The sequence below is a fragment of the Panthera onca genome, chromosome D2, assembly GCF_046562875.1.
Source record: "Panthera onca isolate mPanOnc1 chromosome D2, mPanOnc1 haplotype 2, whole genome shotgun sequence".
Taxonomy (NCBI): domain Eukaryota; kingdom Metazoa; phylum Chordata; class Mammalia; order Carnivora; family Felidae; genus Panthera; species Panthera onca.
This window is the reverse complement of record NC_138349.1, coordinates 49,333,508-49,352,023: the sequence shown is the minus strand read 5'-3', so window position 1 is coordinate 49,352,023 and position 18,516 is coordinate 49,333,508. Positions and strand designations below refer to the sequence as shown.

The following is an 18,516-nucleotide window of genomic DNA, read 5'->3' as shown; positions in this document are numbered from 1 at the left end:
GGCATGCTCTTTGGGCACGGGGCCCAGTGCAACAGACAAATGCATTCATGACACTTGCTAAAGAGGATAAGGCAACACGGTGTTTAGGGCAGTGCTACGACAATGGGTTTTGCTGGGGAGTGAAATCAGGCTCAACACCAAATACAACAAGGAAAAGGGGATTTACAGCCAAGGAGCAGGGTGAGGGTCCATGGATAGAAAATTACTAAGAGGAAGCCTTGGGGGTCAGGTTTTTCCGGTTAAACTGACCTCACAGGATCAGTCAGCAGACCAGGGTGGTGAGACATCCCAGGAGGTTGAGGGTGACCAGGTATGGGGGGGGGGGGTTCTGGTTAAACGGACTTAGCAGTGTTCTTGCAAAGTCGCTTGTTGGACCATGCAGAGATGAGCAGGGCAGTCCCAAAGTCCAGGCCTGTTGGGAAGAGGCTTCAGGAGAACCTGACTAGAGTCTGGCCAAGGAGGGAATCCTGGCCAGTCCTGGTGGCGTTGGACTAGAGAATAAAGGGGACGTGGGGTCCACTTCAGACAGTCAAAATGGGTAGGGGGGCATGTTCTGGGTGAGAGAAATGGGGGAGCTTTTGACAGGAGTTCACAACAGCTGCAGCCCTCCAGTCTTGCTGGCACAGAGGTCCTGTGGGGTGAGCTTTGAATGACAAGGTTGAGAGGGAGGTGGTGCCATTTGGGATTGAGTGCTCAGGCCAGCCCGAGGATTTCGTTCAGTCTTGCTTTCTGAGCCACAGAAAGTTCCTGAGCAGGAGGGGAGCAGGAGTGCAATGAGAAGCCCAGGAGAGCAGGAGGGGAACAGGAGTGCAATGAAAGGCCCAGGAATCCCTGCAGAATGCAGCCTTCCAGAACTATGGTGGGGGCGTTGGGGGCAGGAACCCCGGAGCAGACTGAACGTGCTCAGAGAGGCCCCTCCTTTGCAATTACAAGCCTGAGTCTCAGGGCAGGACCAGATCAGATGAGGATCTTCTCCATATCAAAGGGGAGATTAGCTCAGAGCCCCCTAACAATGTTAGATGTGCTGCCCTCACTCAGCGGTGACGCCTCTGAGACTGTCAGCTTTATATCTGCTTCTTTTTATCAATACGGGCAAATAATTCTCTAGACATTTATCATTTTAAACTGTCACAGTCCAGTGCCTTTCCCGAGGACCAAAATCAATACTGATCTTGGTTTGAATACTTTTCTGACAAGGTTCCTATTTGTAGATTCACAAGTAGAACTAATGTGTGTTAAAGCTATTCAGTTTGGCATTTTGCAGCTCCATTGACACATTAAATATAGGCGTTCACCACGACGATTAACCTTACAACTATTAAGTAATAAAAATCCTGCATACATATTTATTAGCTGCACATCCTACTCCAGCATGATGCCTTCCCCAACGAGAGGGGAATCAGAGAAGGTGGAGACACCTGCCTGAGAGATGAGCTCACTCCTCGCAGGAGCTGTCGGGAGAGACTTGGGCGTCTCTGGCCCTTGATGGAAGGAGAGGACGAAGGCCCACGTGGATCTGGAGCCGAACAAGGGGTCGAAGTCGGTAGGAGCAGTGGTGAGGTGTCCTGGGACAGTAGACCCAGCAGTGGCCCTGGAATGAAAACCAAGGGCTTCTCATTCCTACTATCTTTGAGTAAGCACCCCTTCTCTTCTTGGGCCTTAGTTTCCTCATCTGTGTAATGGGGCCGGACTAGAACTGGTGCCTGCTGACCTTTTTGTAATGTCATGGCATGCACAGAGAAGGGTAAACTTTGGACAGCACACCAGGGTCAGTGGGCAAGGCTGCTTACAGCCAGGAGAGACCAGCTTGGGGGCTCTGCGTGCCCTGGGCCTGCTCTGGCCATCGGGTGGATAACGGGGTCAGCATCTCAGCTAGCGGATAACTCACACCCTTGGCACAGCAGCGGGGACTGTCAAGTAGATGAGCCAGATGTCCCTTTCAGGATGGTGCCTGGTGATGCTCCCTGCCTCTCAGCTCATTGATAGGGACACCTGCTTGCCGAGTACCTGCCTGTTTCTTTGCACACAAGTGCGTGGACCTGGCATCCTGGGTTTGGGCTCAGGTAGTACCTGCCTATGTCTGCTGCCATTCTGACTAGTTGGTGCCTGTGCTCTTCCTGTTACTAATAATCTGCATATACCTCTGAGCAGACAGCTTCGCAGTGGTTCAAGTGAGGGCTCCTGGAATCGGCACCCCCAGATTCCAACGCCCTTGCCAGCCCCTGGGCCATTTCTCTGTGCTCACTATTCAGCAACATTCATGAGCTCTGGCACAGTCCCTGGCCTGGGTTGTGGGGGAGGGAGAGAGGCATGGCTGTGAGTAGAACTCAGGGCTGGTGGGGGGGGTGGGGAGGGCAAGGATTCTTCATGCAATTGCAGCACGGGCAGCGGTGCCGGTGGGGGAAAGGGGGCCGAGGTCAGAGAAGGCTGCCTGGAGGAAGAATCTGCTACTGCAAGACTCAGCAGAAGAGCTGGGGTTATTCAGGCCGGTCCCAGCGGAGAGTACCGTGGGGGTGGGACAGCACGTGGGAGGGTGTGCCGGGCTAGCGGTGAGGAGACACCTTGTACACCTCCCACCCTGGGCCCTGTGCTCTGACTCCCAGGGCTGTGTGTGTGACTGAGCACGGCAGGGATGTCTCAGGAGTCAAGGGATGTGTTCTGACCCCTGGCTTTGGCCCTGCCAACCCTTCTTTAGCCTGCATGGTGCCCTTCCTTCTCCCTTTACTCGGGGTCGGACCTGCACTGCCCGTTGGTCTTTCCTGACTCCCATTCTCTCTCTCCAGGGGTTTCCCTAATAGATTCCTTGCCTGTTGAATCCCATCTTCAGTCTGCTTTCTGGAAGCCTGGGTCTAGCTCAAGCAGGAAGTGCTTCAGGAACTGGGCCGGGGGTAGGGGGCGGGGCAGGGGCGGGGGTGGGGGGTGGATTTGTTCTGACTTTAGGGCAAAGTGTAAGGGTGGAAAAGCCATTTCCATTTTACAGAAGAGGGGACACATGCTCAGCCAAGCCCTAGGTGTAAGATGCTTTTTCAAGTGCCATGTGGCGTGCAGAGATGGGGGTCATCTTGATTGCAGTTGAAGGAGTTGAGCACGGAGCAGACACTTCCTGGGGACCCATGTGTGCGTTCGTTTTCCCGTGAAACCCTGGTGCATCTGAAAGGTAAGTGCTCTCGTGGCCGCGAACATTTCAGGAGATCAGGGCTCAGAGGTGTCAATAGACATCTGATGGGCAATCACAGTCTGTCACCTCCTCCTGGCTCTAATTGACAGCAGGATGTTTCCACCCAGATTCTGGTCACAACCACAGGAAACTCTGCCAGGCTGGCCGGCCCAGGGCTGCGGAGCTTCTTGGAGGAAAGAGGGCTCCGGAGCCCCATGCGCAGCAGCTAGGAGGTCGAGGGACACGCGGGCGACTCTTCCAGCCCGTGGTTTCTCTCAAGACCCCAGTCCCTTGCCCGGCCCCACCTTCCTTGTGCCCTGCCGGGGGCCCACACTGGCTGTCTCACAACCTCACAAAGGAAAAGGAAGGAGGCCTGGTTTGTGGCTGGTCTCCCACTGCTGGGCAGCCAGGCCGACGTGGGAACTGGTCACTGTCTATGCTCCTGTCACAGCTGCAAGGCCAGCCGTTTGGAGGACAGCCAGTAGCTGGAGGTGGGGGCGGCGGGAGGAGCTGACTCACAGCCAGGTTGGGGGGAGTGGAGCCATCACGAAGTTCTACTTGCTCAGGCAGAGGGCACCGAGGCAGTGTGCATGCTTTTCCCCGCGGTTGGGGCCGGGGAGCCCAGGTCACTCTTGCCTGTTCCCGAGGGTCTCTCCCCACCGTGGAGGGTTGGACTTACCGCCGTCAGCTGGTGTATATGCTAAAGTGCTCCTGGTTTTTCTCTGTTTCTATTTTCTATCTTGACAGAAAAATTGTGATTTTCACACTGTCATGAAACCAATAGGTCCCTGACATATGTTTTTGTAATCTGTGTAGCTGATTTCCTGTACTTCTGACAGCTCTATTACATCTCTGACAGTTTCATAAAATTTTTCCTCTGGGAAGTTGAGGGGGGCCTGTGCCTCTTCCCCCACGTCACTCCCCGGTCCCCCATGCTCACTTGTGTTTGTGGATAAAAGAGCGGGTGGATGCTTTTCTTGTTCCTGTACCCCGTGTTAGCTGTTAGCCACCTCCCGGGAGGGCTGGGGGTGGGGACACACAGCAACAGATACGGCAGAGGGCCCTGAATGCCAAGTGACAGCGAGCAATGGGGAGGGCAGAAGACTCCGGGGCCAAGCTGTGCTGACTCCGGAATCCCTAAGGGTAAGGGTGCTTCCTCCCTGGGATCTAAATTGGGCTGCTCCCCTTCGAGCATCCTGCCTTTACCCCTTTCCAACCTCCTCAAAGCACCATGCTGAGGCAGGGAGAAGGGCTACCCTGCTTTATGCTAATACCGAGCAAAGTGCCTGTACTTCGCTAAGGCTGGTGGGCGGGGCAGAGCCTTGGCTTCAGCATGGTGTGTGTGTGTGTGTGTGTGTGTGTGTGTCTGTTTCAAGTTCAAGATGTTGCATCCATGCCCATCTACCTACCCCTTGCAAGACGCTGTGCCCGGCCCTGGGGAGCCGGAGCTGTGGCCCCAGGCGAATGGGTTCCCTGGGGTATGTTTCAGCATGTATGACCATTTAATGCTGTACCTACGGATGGAGCACCTGCTCTGCGTGGCCCTGTCCCTGTGCTCAGAGAGCTCACACTGGGAGCACGTGTGGCTATGGGCACATGTAAGTGGGCTATACGTGTAGGGATACATACTGGGGACACGTTCTCCTCTAACTTGCTCATCTCAAGGGACAATGTCTGCCTTCAGGACAACTGGGGAGAGAAGCAGAACCAGTGATAGAAGGGGACATTGGTGAGAGGGGAGGAGGGAGGCAATGTCTCTCAGCTGTGCCCATTGCCCACGCAGGGGAAGCAGGAGCCTGGTCACCCTGGCCTCGTCATTGCCTTGCCAGGTGGCCTAGGACAAATCCTGTTCTGTCATCTCCAAGCCTCTGACAAAAGCAGAGGAATTACTCAACATCACCCTTGGGATTCTCCACGAAGCATATATGAGGTAGCCCTGAGACCCCCAAATAGCACCCCAGGCGCGGTGAAAGCCCGCGCCACATCTCAGCCTGCTCTCGAGACATTATTTGGGGCCTCTCAATCGACTTAGCCACTCTGATTTTCCTGTCTATGGAAAACGAGGTGTTGCCATGGCAACTGCCACATTACATGGTTCTGTACTGGCGATGCCTCTGAGATACAGAGCAGCTTCTCAAAGAGATACACTTTTCAACATGTCATGTAGAATTCTGTACTTGTTAGGGAAAATCGCATTTCCAGCAAAATGACATGCTTCTCCCGGGCTTGCAGACGCAAGGCTCAAGCCTTTCTTAAACAAAGAATTTCATTCACTGCCTCTCTCCTCCCTGTCTGGCCTGCCTCTGGTTACCCACCCCTCCCAAGTCCCAATCTCCTTTGGTTGAAACCCGAAGCTGGAGATAGGGGGCCGGGTGGAGGGCAGGGCTCAACCAGCCAGGGGCGACATGCCCGGAGCTGGCTTTCCCCTACAGCGGGGGACCTGAGAAGCAGGGTAGAGGCGTGGGCGCTTTGACCTCTAACTGAGGGGTCAGGCAGCTGGCAGGGTAGCTGGTCTGGTCCTCAGATGTCCTTTGGCTTGCTTCCCAGTCTCTGACCTGATTTCTCAGGGTGACATTTGGAAGAAGGATCATGGGCGCTCTGGCCCTGCTCCTTGGTCAGTGCTACCAAAGGGCCTCCGTGAGGGACTGGTGTCCCCTCTGGGTCCAACACGCACCCTGTGTGTTCAGGAGAATGATACTAGCTTCTTGCCTGGGTTGCCCTGTTCTAGGCACTTTGGAGGAGCCCACGCGTGAAGATGGGCAGGGCGCTGGGGGCAATGCCCGGCCTCGGCCCTGCCAGCCTCGGTGCCACCTTGGGTCCTACTTGTCACCTCGGACTACTTCCCCCACCTTACATTTGCCATCTGGCCGACAAGCAGTGAGGCTGGAAAGCCCTTGCAAAGAGCGTGCTCTGAGGGGTCTGTCCCCTACGTTCCAGTGGGGGCTCCACACGTCGCCTCTCCTCAGAGTCCCCCTTGGAGGGCCTGGAGCTCCTCTTCCGGACACTTGACTGACAGACGGGCCACCGGAATAGTCCAGTGAAACCTGTGCGGACACAAGGGACGGACCTTTACTTGAGGAACTGGCGTGCAAATGAGGGGCCTCCTCTCTTGAAGCCCGCTCTTGCACGTCGGCCCTCACCAGAAGGGCGTGTGGCTCGAGTAGTTGAGCCAGGGTGAAACCTCCAGGCACTGATGCCCTGAGGTAAATCCATGAATGGATTAAACAAGCACTCCTTGGCGCTCAGTATTAGATGAGTGAATGCACCACCAGGGTTTGGCACATGGGAATGAGGCTTCGGGCCACGCTCTGGGCCAGGCAGGATGGGGGGCGTTGAGGAAGCACACACGCGCCCCTCAAACAGCCGACAGTGGGGAGGAGGCAGCCTGGCGATGGACAGGCTTGGCCCAGGTGGGAAGTGTGGTGTTCAGCGGGGCCGGGTCCTGGGCCGGTGACCTCACAGATTGACCTCACAGGGCCCTTCGTTCCTTCCTGGTTTGTTTTGTTTTGTTTTGAAGTAGGCTCTCTATGCCCAATGTGGGGCTTGAACTCACAACCCCAAGATCAGGAGTTGTGTGCTCCACCAACTGAGCCGGCCAGGCTCCCCCATTCTTTCCTGTTAAATGGGCTAGGACCTGGGGCACTCCCAGGAGCTCATCCCACGGCTGGAGGAGCCAGCTTGAGGAGGCATTCGCCCTTTGTCTCTCCCAAGGCAATCACCTTGTTCCTGGAAAGATCTTGGCTGGGGAGGCTTTGTACGTTCCAGGGACTTGGGGCAGGTGGTGAGGGATCCCAGGCCGGCCTCCTCTCACTGGCAGGTCACCTGGGAGTTTGCCGCTCCCGGACCACAGGCAAAGGCCATAGGTAACCTCTGGAAGGTTGAGGTTGGCACGGGACAGTGTCAGTATCATACGTCTTAATACTGGCAGTATTAAGAAATAGTAAGGCTCCGGAACACTGCGCTTCGTAGCTAAGTGATGAATCGCTACATTCTACTCCTGAAACCGCTATTACACTATATGTTAACTAACTAGAATTTAAATAGAAACTTGAAACATGAAAAGGAAAAAGGAAAGAGTAAGGCTTGCTTCCGACGCAGAGAAACCAGGCTTTTCCCTGGTCCAAGAGGGCGGCCTTACATGAGGTAGTCAGGGTCCTCTGGCCCTGAGGCCAGTGATGTTTCAAAGTGTGCTCCACAGATTGGTGCTGGTCTGCAAAGCGTAAATGGTCCATGAAGAAGGAGGGAGCTTGCCTCAGAGTGTAAAGCAAATACAATGCTCAGCACGTGTTAATTCAGCTGAGTGTGTGTGTGTGTGTGTGTGTGTATGTGTACATGGTATAGTGCTGCATTTTGTAGTAAGACTGCCAGCAAAGGAAGCTGCACCGATTTCGGTTGTGGTACAAGCGTGGCCTCTCACTGCACTCAAGCCCTCTGAAGAGCACTGCTTGAAGAGCACCATCCCTCATCTGCCTCCCAGTGTGTGACAGGAAGTGCCGCTGTGTGCTTCAAGCCACGACCATCCCTTCACTGGCCTCCCTCCGGGAGCCTCTCCCTGGGTCTCCCTGCCTCCGGGTGTGCCCTCCTCCACCCCAGTGCGGCCCCCACGCTGCCAGAATGAGCGTTCCGAAATGCAACCCCAGTCACTTTCCTGCCGAACACTTTCCAGGGGGGCTGTTACTCTTAGAGGAAAGCCCAGATTTTTCCACGTGGCCAGAGGGTTCTGCCCCGCTAGGTCCCCTGCTGCCTCTTCCACCTCACCTCTCACCTGCCAGGACTTTGCCCAAGCTGTTGCTCCTGTCTGGAAACTTGTTCTCTTTCCTCTGGCCTGGCTAACTCTTGAATCTTCTTCTCAGTCAGAGAAGTCATCTTTGAGCCCCTCTCCACCCAAGTGTCGGCCAGCAATCTGGATTAATGAGGTGGCCTCAGCTGTACGGCAGAGACTGCTTATTGCTCTCAAATATTCTTTCTTTCTTCCTTATCTAGGAATCCCTCATTTCGGTTAAGCTCATGGCTACCCAGAATAAACATGGTTCCCAATCTCCCTTGCAACCAGATGTAGCCATGTCACGAAATTCTAGTCAGCGGGATGTAAACAGAAGAGCTTCTAGAAAGTGTTCTTTGAAGGATGGACATGCACTTCTTCCACCTCTCCTCTTTCTCCCTGTTAGCTGGAATACAGATGTGATGCCCGGGGCTTGGGCAGCCATTTTTGATCCATGTGAGTAGAAGTTACGTGCTAAGAATGGCAGGGCAGCAAGAAAAAAGATGCTTGGCTCTCTATGACTTTAAAGCTTCCCCATTGCTGTGTGCTGCTTATCTTCATTCAGCTTTCTTTTATATGAAGGAGAAATAAACTTCTACCTTGCATAAGCCACCATTATTTTGGGGCTTCCTGTTAATCCCAGTCAAACCTCCTTCTAACTGATGCAGGTGTAAGTAGCTGAATACCTGAAAGCAGGGAAGATTTAAAAAAATTTCTTTTAATTTCTTATTTTTGAGAGAGAGAGAGAGAGAGAGAGAGAGAGAGCACATGAGCAGGGAAGAAGCAGAGAGAGAGGGATAGAGGACCTGAAGCGGGCCCTGTGCTGACAGCAGAGAGCCCAGTGGGGGCTCAAACTCACGAACCGTGTGAGCTGAAGTTGGATGCTTAACTGACTGAGTCACCCAGGCGCCCCCAGGGAAGGCTTTTTAGTTACCTCCCTTAGCAAGAGATCTGGAGGGAGGGCTGTTCCTGGGTTGCTTTCACGGCATTGATTCTCTCAGGCTTCTCCTCATGGGCCAGCAGCTCCAAACATCACATCCTCAAATGGCAACCCCCCCCCCCCCCCCCCCCGGGCGGAAGGATGAGAATGGGTCGAAAAGGTGAAAGGGACGCTTCTTCACACCTGCTCTGTCATGTTGGAGGAAAATCCTTCCCAGCATCCCACGCCGTCTCATCGACCAGAACCCTAGCTTTGAGGGAGGTGTTGGGACGGGGTGTCTCTGACTTGTCAGTCTTGAGGTGGGAGGCAAGTGAAGAGGAGCTGGGAATGGCTGGGGGCGGGACCATCTATAGTGCCTTCCACTTTGCCCTTCTGGACACTGCTGCTTCTGACACTGGGTTCAACCGCCTACTGGCTTCTCTCCACAGAAGGAGCTCCGTGAGGACAGGATTGGTACCGGGAGGTACAACAGCAGAGCTATCCGGAGGGCAAATCCTGGGTTCAGATCCTGACTCTGCTCCCCTGCCATGGCTGAATTAACATCTTTGCGCTTCGTTGTTGAAAAGGGGATAATAATCCCGACCTGATTCAGAAGGTGGTTTGAGGATTAAATGAGTTCATGTCTATGGAACGCTTAGAATGCTGGTTCTCAGACTTGGCTGTGCACTGGAACCATGTGGGGGAATAAAAAATTATGGTGACTTGCAGAGACTCAGATCTAACTGGTCTGGGGTATGGCTTAGGCCCTGGGATTTCTAAAGCTCCCTAGTTGATAATAATGGGCAACTAAGAACAGTGCCCAGCACAGAATTAGCTTCTAACAAATGTTAGCTCTGATTGGTTTGTTCATCACTGTGGCCCCAGTTTCTAGCTTGAGGCCCAGTGCACAGCGGGCCCTCCGTGATTGGTGAATAAGTGAATGAATGAATGAAAGTTTGGGGGCAAGAAGAGGTGGTTGAGGTCATTTGGCCCAGCCCTCTGGCACTGGCATTGCTCTGTGCCGGTTCAGTCAGGGCTTTGTGTGTAACATCTCCCTCTCCCAAGGGCTCCAGGACTGCCTATTTCCTCCTTCTAGGACAGGCCCCCAAGGACCCGTGCAGACCAGCATGATCTCTTCCCTCATCCAAGTCCACAGAGAGGATGAACCCCATCCTTGACCAGGGGCAAACTTACAGAACCTACACAGAAGACCAGTGACCAGGCTGCCTGACCCTCCCATCCCTCATCTGGCCACCAGCTTTGCTCCCAACTGCCGCACTCCTAGGGGGTGCCTCATGGGCCTTAAAGGGGGCACTGCCGTTTTTTGGGGTGCCATCCTGGCTGGGTGGTATGGATTTCTGCTGTAAACATGGCCCATCTGGGAGAAGCCCAGGTGCCACATTTTGAACAGCTCTGAAACTTAAAGCTCAGAAGGCTTTGAAATGCAAATATTTTGAAGGAAACATAAGGTAAACATGAGTGCTTATTTCCCCCTGATGAAAACAATATGCTGTTTGCTCTGAAATGTAAATAGGGCCTAGATCGCTTTTAAAGAACGCCATGGCTCATATTTTTAGGTCCAGGGTAATAACATTCCTAAAAATATGTGCATCCGGCAGCCTTCCCACCCCGCCTGAATCCACACTCCCTTTTTTGTCCTGGATGCCTCTCATTCCAGGCATTGCTATCTTCTACCCTAACCGTTCTCAACTACCTCCCCTCCTTCCAATCTGGAATGCCGCACTCCCACTTCTCCATCCGCATCTAATTTTTCCAATACTCTCTCAGTGCTTGGGAGTTCCTTTTGGATAGAACTGGGGGGAAAAATCTGTAACCAAAGGCATTTCACTGACTTGAAAGAGATTTTATGGTGCATTGAGTTCTAATCAACTTTAATAAGTATTGAACGCAGGAAGAAGACTTTGCCCCAGCCCCAGGCCAGCCAAGCGTGCTCACGGCCCCCTGTTGGCCATGGGAGAAAGGACCGCGGCCGGGGGCCTGTGGTTTGGTGGGTGCCGCGAGTGACAGCTGCAGAGAAACGAATAATTAGCGATTTCAACCCCTGATAATGAGTAGCTCCATGATCCTTCTTGGAGCCATTAGGAACATCTATCTTATTAATGATCCCGCCAGACAGCCGCGGGCCCAGGCGCCCGGCTCCTCTCTGGTGGGGCGCTCGCATCTCATCTGTGCACCAGAGAGCGGAGACGGAAGGTGGTCATTTCATCCCTCTTAGTGACGGGCTGGGGCTTTCTGAGCTGTCAGCACCCCTGTGGCTGGTCTGGGGAGCCCCTACCCACACCCCTGTTTCATTCACACAGGGTCTCCACCTAGCAGAGGGCAACAGGAAACACACCTAGGGGGCGTGAACAGGAAAAACACCCTTTGCCGTGTGCCTACCTTGTGCCACGTGTACCAGGAGGTACGTCCCCCAGCAGCATCCTCTGCTGTTACGGTCACGTTCATGCAGAGGCCTGTGAGGGCGGTTCGGGACCTGATCTGAGCTCGCACAGCTAGTCAGGGCCAGACCTGCCTTTTTGACGGGTCTTCCTGCTGCCCCATACCGTCTCGTGAATGAGTTCAAGGAAACGGTGGTCCTTGCTGGCCCGGTTTTCTCAAAGGCAATGCCCAAGCCAGGACTTGCAGGCAGACGGTCCACTGGCTGCATCTGGTTCAGAAATAGGAGCCCGTTTGACCTGCACACGTCTTAATAATTGGAAAACAGCCACATCAAGTTGCAGATTTACTGAAAAATTGGAAGAGTTGGACACGCTAAGTTTGTTGTTTCGTGTGGCTAGATCTCAGGGGCACCTGCTCTTTTCCGACGGGTTTCCCCAGGCCGCACTGCTCCCTGCTGTCCCATGCCTTGCCTGATTTGCTCCTTTATATTACCTGTCTGTCCCTGCAAGTGTTTGAATTTGAGTGGGTCATTTAGATCTGTGACTTGCAAACCGGACTTTGCCACAGATTCTTTTTCTCAAACTAGAAAGCAAGTGATCGGGAACAGCATGGTTAAGGTTGGCGTGAATGTGGGATCCCACTCACTTGGACCTCACCTTCCATCTCAGTAGTCCTTCGAAGTTTGTGGCAAGCCTAACTCCCACAGAACGTGGTTGGCAAGGGGTTTTTATTGAGAACAAGTGAGTGGCAACATCCTAAGGATCCAAGGAATTCGACAGAAGGTGCCCTGCCTGGAGCCAACACCTTGGAGATCAAGACCAGCAGAGTCTGAGAAGCCTCAGACCCTATCCAAGAAGCCTATGGTGGACAATGGACTTGTTCGTGCATGCGTAGAAAATTAATATCTTATCTTTTGTCCTCTGACTGGTGATCGAGCTATATGACTTCTCCAAAAGCCTGTGCCGAGTCTGCTCATACTAACTGTTGGAAGAAAAGGTGGAGAACAGGATCCCATAAAAGGAAACTTATTTCCCTGACTCCAATTTAAGTTTCAGGAGAGCAGGTATCCGGGTCACCATGTGTAGGACGGTATCGCCCATCAAGCCTTTCGTTATGTGCAGTGTCCAGGTGGCTAAAGTGGGGGCATCAGGAGTCAGGCAAGATGGGGCATGTAGAGATCAGGTGCCCGAGGAACAGGCAGGATGGGGCAGGTGGAGGGCAGACCACGGGACATATCAGGAATTAGTGTCCCCAGTGTGGCATAAGCATGTGATTAAGGAACATGGGGAGGTAGGGTGAGGGCTGAGTCTGGTACCTGACTCTGGAGGGCCTGGAGATCCCTGTAGGGCTGGCAGCCGTGGGAGCCACTGTGGTCCCTGAACAGGAGAGTGGCATGGGAAAATCTGTATTTTAGGTGGCCAAGCTGAGCAGGACAGAAGAGAGAGTGTTCTGCTTGGTGCAGCCTGGTCACTGCAGGAGAAGGGGCCCCTCTCCATGTGCACACCGTGGCCCAGTCACCTCCCAGTTCCCACTGACCAAGCAGTCAACCAACTGCCAGAGAAATGGAGGCCTTTTTTTTTTTTTTTTAAACGTTTATTCATTTTTGAGAGACAGAGAGAGACAGAGTGTGAGCAGGGGAGGGGCAGATAGAGAGGGAGACAGAATCCAAAGCAGGCTCCAGGCTCTGAGCTGTCAGCACAGAGCCTGACGACGCAGGGCTCGAACTCATGCGCTGCGAGATCATGACCTGAACCGAAGTCAGATACTCAACCAACGGAGCCACTCAGGTGCCCCAGAAATAGAGGCCTTTAAAAGCATGGCAGTATCTTCTGGAGGCTAGTGGTGGGAACAAGAAGAACAGACACTTCTAGAGGGTGGGGCATAATTAGAAGAAGGGAGCCTCACAGATGCAGTGAGAAGAGGTTTTCCAGATTCCCTCTTGGGGCTGATACATGTGACCGCATGGAACTAAACTGTGCACTAGGAGCTTTGGAAGCCACATGGGTGACTCAGAACTCACGTTCTGATTGAGCTCTCTGACCACCATGCACAAGGCATCTGCCAACACTATGCTGTTGACATGCATGCACACGACCCATGTAAACCTGTACCCACTTAACAGATGAGGACACCGAAGTGGAGACAAGTTAAGTGACTTGCTCTAGCTACTAAGTGGCAGAGTTCCATTTTAAACTTCATCCCTTTGACTGTAGGTTGGGGTACTTTTTAATATAATCAGGTAATTCTGTTATCAGATACTGAATAGACAGGGAGACTGGAAAGAAGGTGGATGGCTTTATTTTTATTTCTTTTAATTTTAATTCTTTTAGCACTAATCATCTCTTTTTTTAAAATATAATTTATTGTCAAATTGGCTTACACACAACATCCAGTGCTCATCCCAACAAGTGCCCTCCTCAATGCCCATCACCCATTTCCCCCTCCCCCCACCCCCCATCCACCCTCAGTTTGTTCTCTGTATTTAAGAGTCTCTTATGGTTTGCCTCCCTCCCTCTCTGTTTGTAACTATTTTTTCCCCTTCCCTTCCCCCATGGTCTGAAGGTAGATGGCTTTAGAAGTGACTCCTTAGAAATCTTTCTTCTGATTCAATTTTTGGACTATGGTGGATGCTATCTATCCTTGTCTGTTCTCCATATTTGGGACATTGCCCCTTTTCATAAACATTCTCCATCTTCCAGAAGTTTCTCTTCTCCTTGCTTCCACCACTAGACTCCTGTAGATGCTGCCATGTTTTTAGAGGTCTCAACTTCTCTGGGCATTGCATGCCAGCTGGGCCTATCAGAATCCCTGCTTGGGACTTTTCAAGATGGAACTGAAAAGGAGTCTCCAGGCTGCCTCCACGGCGCAGGCTCTAGGGTGGTAAAGGCCAGGGGAACTTGGCCTCTAGCCTTTGTGCCAAGTGGAGGTGTTGGCCTACAGGCAGAGATAATGAAGCCCTGTGCAGAGAGAAGCAGAGATGAGAGATGGAGGGAGAAGGTTCTGGTCCAATTTCGGTTCCCATTGTTCTGAGGTCCAGCTGTTCTTGCCTTTCCTCAGTTTGATCATCTAATCTTTTGGATTCTGTGAGTGGGTTAATTCCCCTTCTGGCCTCAGCTAGTTCAAGTTGGGTTTCTGTCACTCGAAACACGAATCTTGACTGACACACAGCTCATGAGGGAGCATTTGCCATGCATACAGGCATGAAATATTTACAGGGCTCATCCTATGTGCATGGCATTCGTCATAGCGCAAGGGCATGGGTCGGGCATCTGGGAGGCTTGTTCAGAGATCTGGGGGTGCAGACAGGACCCAGCCGGAGAGAACAAGTTTGTATGAACTTATCAGAGACTCTCAGAGATGTGAAGGGACTCCCAGATGTTACCTAGCTCTGTGGCTGGGGTTGGATTATGACCCTGAAAGCTGACTATGATTCTAACAGCTCTGTCTTCACCTTGGCTGGTGAACATGACTGTCTCCAGGTCTCAGGGAGAGAACTCCCTGACCCACTGAGCCAGGGCAAGCTCAGTCAGAGGACTCTGTGATCATAGATGAATCCCAAGTGCCAAATACAGTGCCTGCTACACAGGAGATGCTCCATCAGGTAAGCTGAATGAATGCATGCATGAAGGAGCAGCCTCTCTGAGCTCACTCTTTGCTCCCAGCAGTGGGGAAGTGCCACCTCTCAGAGGCGTTCTGGAAGTTCTGGCTTCAGTACTCTGCTAGATTCCCAAATCTTTCTCAGCTCCCTCCCCTGCCCAGCCTTCAAGTCTAGCCTCTCTGCTGGTATCTTGGTCCTGCCTTCCAGCAGCCACCCCCCCACCCCCCCGACCTCCCCTCTCGTCTACCCCCTGTCTCTCCAGCCAAGAATCCTCTCTGTAACCCCCACCCTGCCTCCACACATGTATATGCAAAACCCATGCTTTCTTGGAACTCCCTGTCCTAGAGGCACTCAGCAAATGTTTGCTGAACGAATGTGGAGTGGATGAGATTAAACGGATACACTTATCTTGCTCTAGTCTCAGGGAGATGATTCTCTTTTAAAGAGCTCAGCAACTCTTAGGGGAGATGACACCTCAGGGACTGGAATGAAGGATGTACCAAAGAGCCGGGATAGATGGAGGTCCAGGGCACTGCGGGTACACAAGGAAGGGACTTCACGCAGAGGCTTGCAAAGACTTCCCACCTGGGGTGGGGGCCGGTGACATCTGTACTGGGCTGCAAGGGGCATGAATACGGGTGTGCCTGGTCAAGAAGCAGGTGTATCCGTCAGGATGCTCTCAGAATTACAAACGACAGAAAAAGTTTGTTATCTCCAACGGAGGCAGTTCAGACTTCAGGGCTGGTCCATTCGGCAACTCTGTGATGTCACCTGGAACTCAGATTGTTTCTCCCTCCACCATTCACTGTGTTGGTTTCATTCTACAGTCCAAAGATGGCTGTCAGCACCACTGGGGGCCATGCGTGTCTTTGTTCTCGTTTCGTGGGAGACGGGGAGATTATTCTCCAGGCGTGGATTGAAATTGGATTGGGGCAACTTTAGAGCAGAACCTGACCTGAACCAACAAGCCAGTATGGCGGTCTCCTGTGTTGGGTGGCTTAGATTAGCAGGACCCACCCTGGGGAGGATGGGATCAGCCTCTCTTGAGCCCACAGGCTCTCGAGAAGGACAGGATACCAGCACCAAAGTGAGGCTAGGACGGATGGGGGATGGGTAGGCAATGCAAAGGGCTCTGTGATGGGGGTGGAGGGCGATGCAGGGAAGATGCCTACTGGGCATTTCTGGCTGAGCAACAGTCTCTGTCAAGTTGTGATGTCGGGAAGGGGCGTCATGTGTTTGGGGCATGGCAGGAGCCAGGTGGCTGGGGGGGCAGCAGGGGAAGGGGCTGAGAGGCAGCTGCCTGGTGGCAGAGTCTTGAATGCCGTGCTGAGGAGTGGGCTCTCCCCAGGGGAGTGGGTTTCTGTTAACCAGAGAAGGAAATGGGAAGTGTGCCGGGCAGGCCTGCACCCATCCCCCCTCCCTTTACCCCATGATGCTATCTCTGGAATCACCATCTGCGCTGGACTGGGTTCCGTCGGCCTGGCCAAGGAGGGGGACCTACATATCCCAGAATCCCCTTCCCCGTGGGGTTCTGACTTCGCGTTAGCCAAATGTAGGATTGTGGGAGCTTTGGAAGGTGGAGGCAAGGAAGAATTCGTCATTCTCAGAAGGTTGCAGTGATCAGGCATGATGACAGACCCAGAGGTGCCCAGTAGGCTCCAGATTCCGGTTCATTTGTCCCACTCCGGCCTTGCCAACAAGACCAGGGGCGGCCCCAAGCCTCCCACCAGGTGCTGGGCAGGAGCCCGCCCAGAGGCAGCCGCCTCTCACGAATGCTTTCCCCCTTCCGTGGCCAGATGCACTGGGGTTTCCTGTCGGCATCCGCTTGCCCACCTGTGCCGGTGCTTTGGGCTGTGGGCACCTTCCTCTGGCCCGCTCCTACACTTCTGCCTGTCCAGCCCCGTGCACAACTGCAGGGGGCGGGGGGATCCCCGGAGCTAACGAGACAGGGCACTCGGGACCCTGCTCAGCACGTAGTAGGAGCTGTGAAGTGTGAGCAGTTGTGGTGAACACCTGCTCGCCTTGTTCCAGGCACTGGCCAGGTGTCTGCACAGGTGTTAACCTATCGCATCCCCCCACCAATCCTATGAGACTGGTACCACAATTAACTCCGTTTACAGAGTCACAGGCAGGCTATTAGGTTGGAACATATGAAATTGTTAGCTTTGTAGGTCAGACGCAGCTCTGTATAGGTGGGTGCGTGTGGCCCACAGCTAGTAAAAAGCTGGGCAACCTGCCTAAGCTGTGCAGCCCACATGGTTGCTGCGTGCCTACTGTGTGCCAGAGAGAGCATGCATCCTGTTACAGCACTCATGGCGCCACAGCAGGGCCATTATGTTACAGATGCTGGGTGCATGTGGAAGATGGGAGCCCCGGGCTATTTTCAGTACCTTAGCTCACTCTTCAGTATCCAGCACAGACACCCCCGCCTCCATGAAGTCTTCCCTGACTTCCTCAGCAGAGGAAGTAACCTGTGTAAGGACCCAGAGGCGGGAGAGGACCCTGCTCGTCTGGAGACAGTGAGGCTGGGGCGTCAGATGCACTTGTGGGAGAGGCTGGAAATGGACCTGAGTGGCAAGGGGTCGGCCTCACAGGCCGCAGGGAGTTTGGCTCCATTGTTGCCATGAGAATGAGGCACCAGGGCCAGCTCTGCATCCCATGAAATGTCCCCGAATCTGCCCTCTTTATCTCTGCCTGCTCATGGGCCTGCTGCGGGGGGTGCTCCTTGGTGAGGGCACATCATGGGGGCTGGAAATGGCCCATCTCGCGGGAGGTAGGCAGATTTCTGAGCCTGGTTGGCATCATGGCAGCGACCTCCTTGCTCGTGCCCACAGGCCCTGTAAAAGCCACTGAGGCCCTGGGACTCTGTTCTGGGAGGCTCAGGCAGCGCCCCCCCCCCCCCCCCGCCCCACCCCGCCCCTCTGCTTTCTTTAACCCCCAGCCACGGCTTTGCTCCAGCAAGTTTCATCTCAGCCCAGGCCCGGTGCTGCCCAGCTCGGCTTTCTTTTGCCTCTCAAAACACCCTCACTGCCCTCGGCATGTCCTGTGCATCCCTGCGTCTGTCCTGTGCTTCCCCCGTGGGGCAGCTCCCTCTTGTCTGTGCTGGGGGATCGGACGGCATGTACCAGAAGCAGGCTCTCCCTGTGGGCTTGTCCAGGATGGTCTGGGAAAACTGGGTCGGGGAGACCGGGATGCCCCTTCCTCTAGGTGTGTTGAAGAACTCCGACTCTGGGGCTGGGCTGCTGGCAGGAGTCCTGCCCTGTCCCCTCCCGACCGCTTCCCCTCTGGAAGCCAGGCTTGTAGGTAGCACCTACCTCAGAGGCAGGAACCTGCTGGTAAATGCTTGCAGGTGTAGCTTCCACCCAAGGGCTGTCTGGCGCTTTGTTTCCGTTGATGAGTGAGGGGGAAGTGAAACACTGAGAAGCATGCCTACACCTCACTCATTCTTCCAAGGCCTGCGTGAGCTCTTTGCTGAATCAGAGGATCGTTTCTGAGTACAGAAAACTATTTTCTCTTTTTTGGGGTGCTTATTCACAAAATAACAGCTGCAGACTCAGGCACACCTTTGGGATTCATTTGCATGATTAATATCTCCTCCATCACTTTCTTAAGTCTAGGAAATCAACAAAAAAATAAACCAATCAAGCCCTGATTTGTAGCCCTTCACTATTTCTGTGTGA

General features: G+C 53.6%; 1 long non-coding RNA gene across 1 annotated transcript; it reads right to left on the bottom strand.

The window, feature by feature from the left end:
• Positions 1-1,371: 1,371 nt before the first annotated feature.
• LOC132685262 (uncharacterized) lies at positions 1,372-7,059 on the bottom strand. The gene is made up of 3 exons (XR_009613026.2): positions 6,877-7,059; positions 6,012-6,201; positions 1,372-1,591 (listed from the first exon to the last, which is right to left on the bottom strand). It is a non-coding gene; the product is annotated as an uncharacterized LOC132685262 (long non-coding RNA).
• Positions 7,060-18,516: the final 11,457 nt, after the last annotated feature.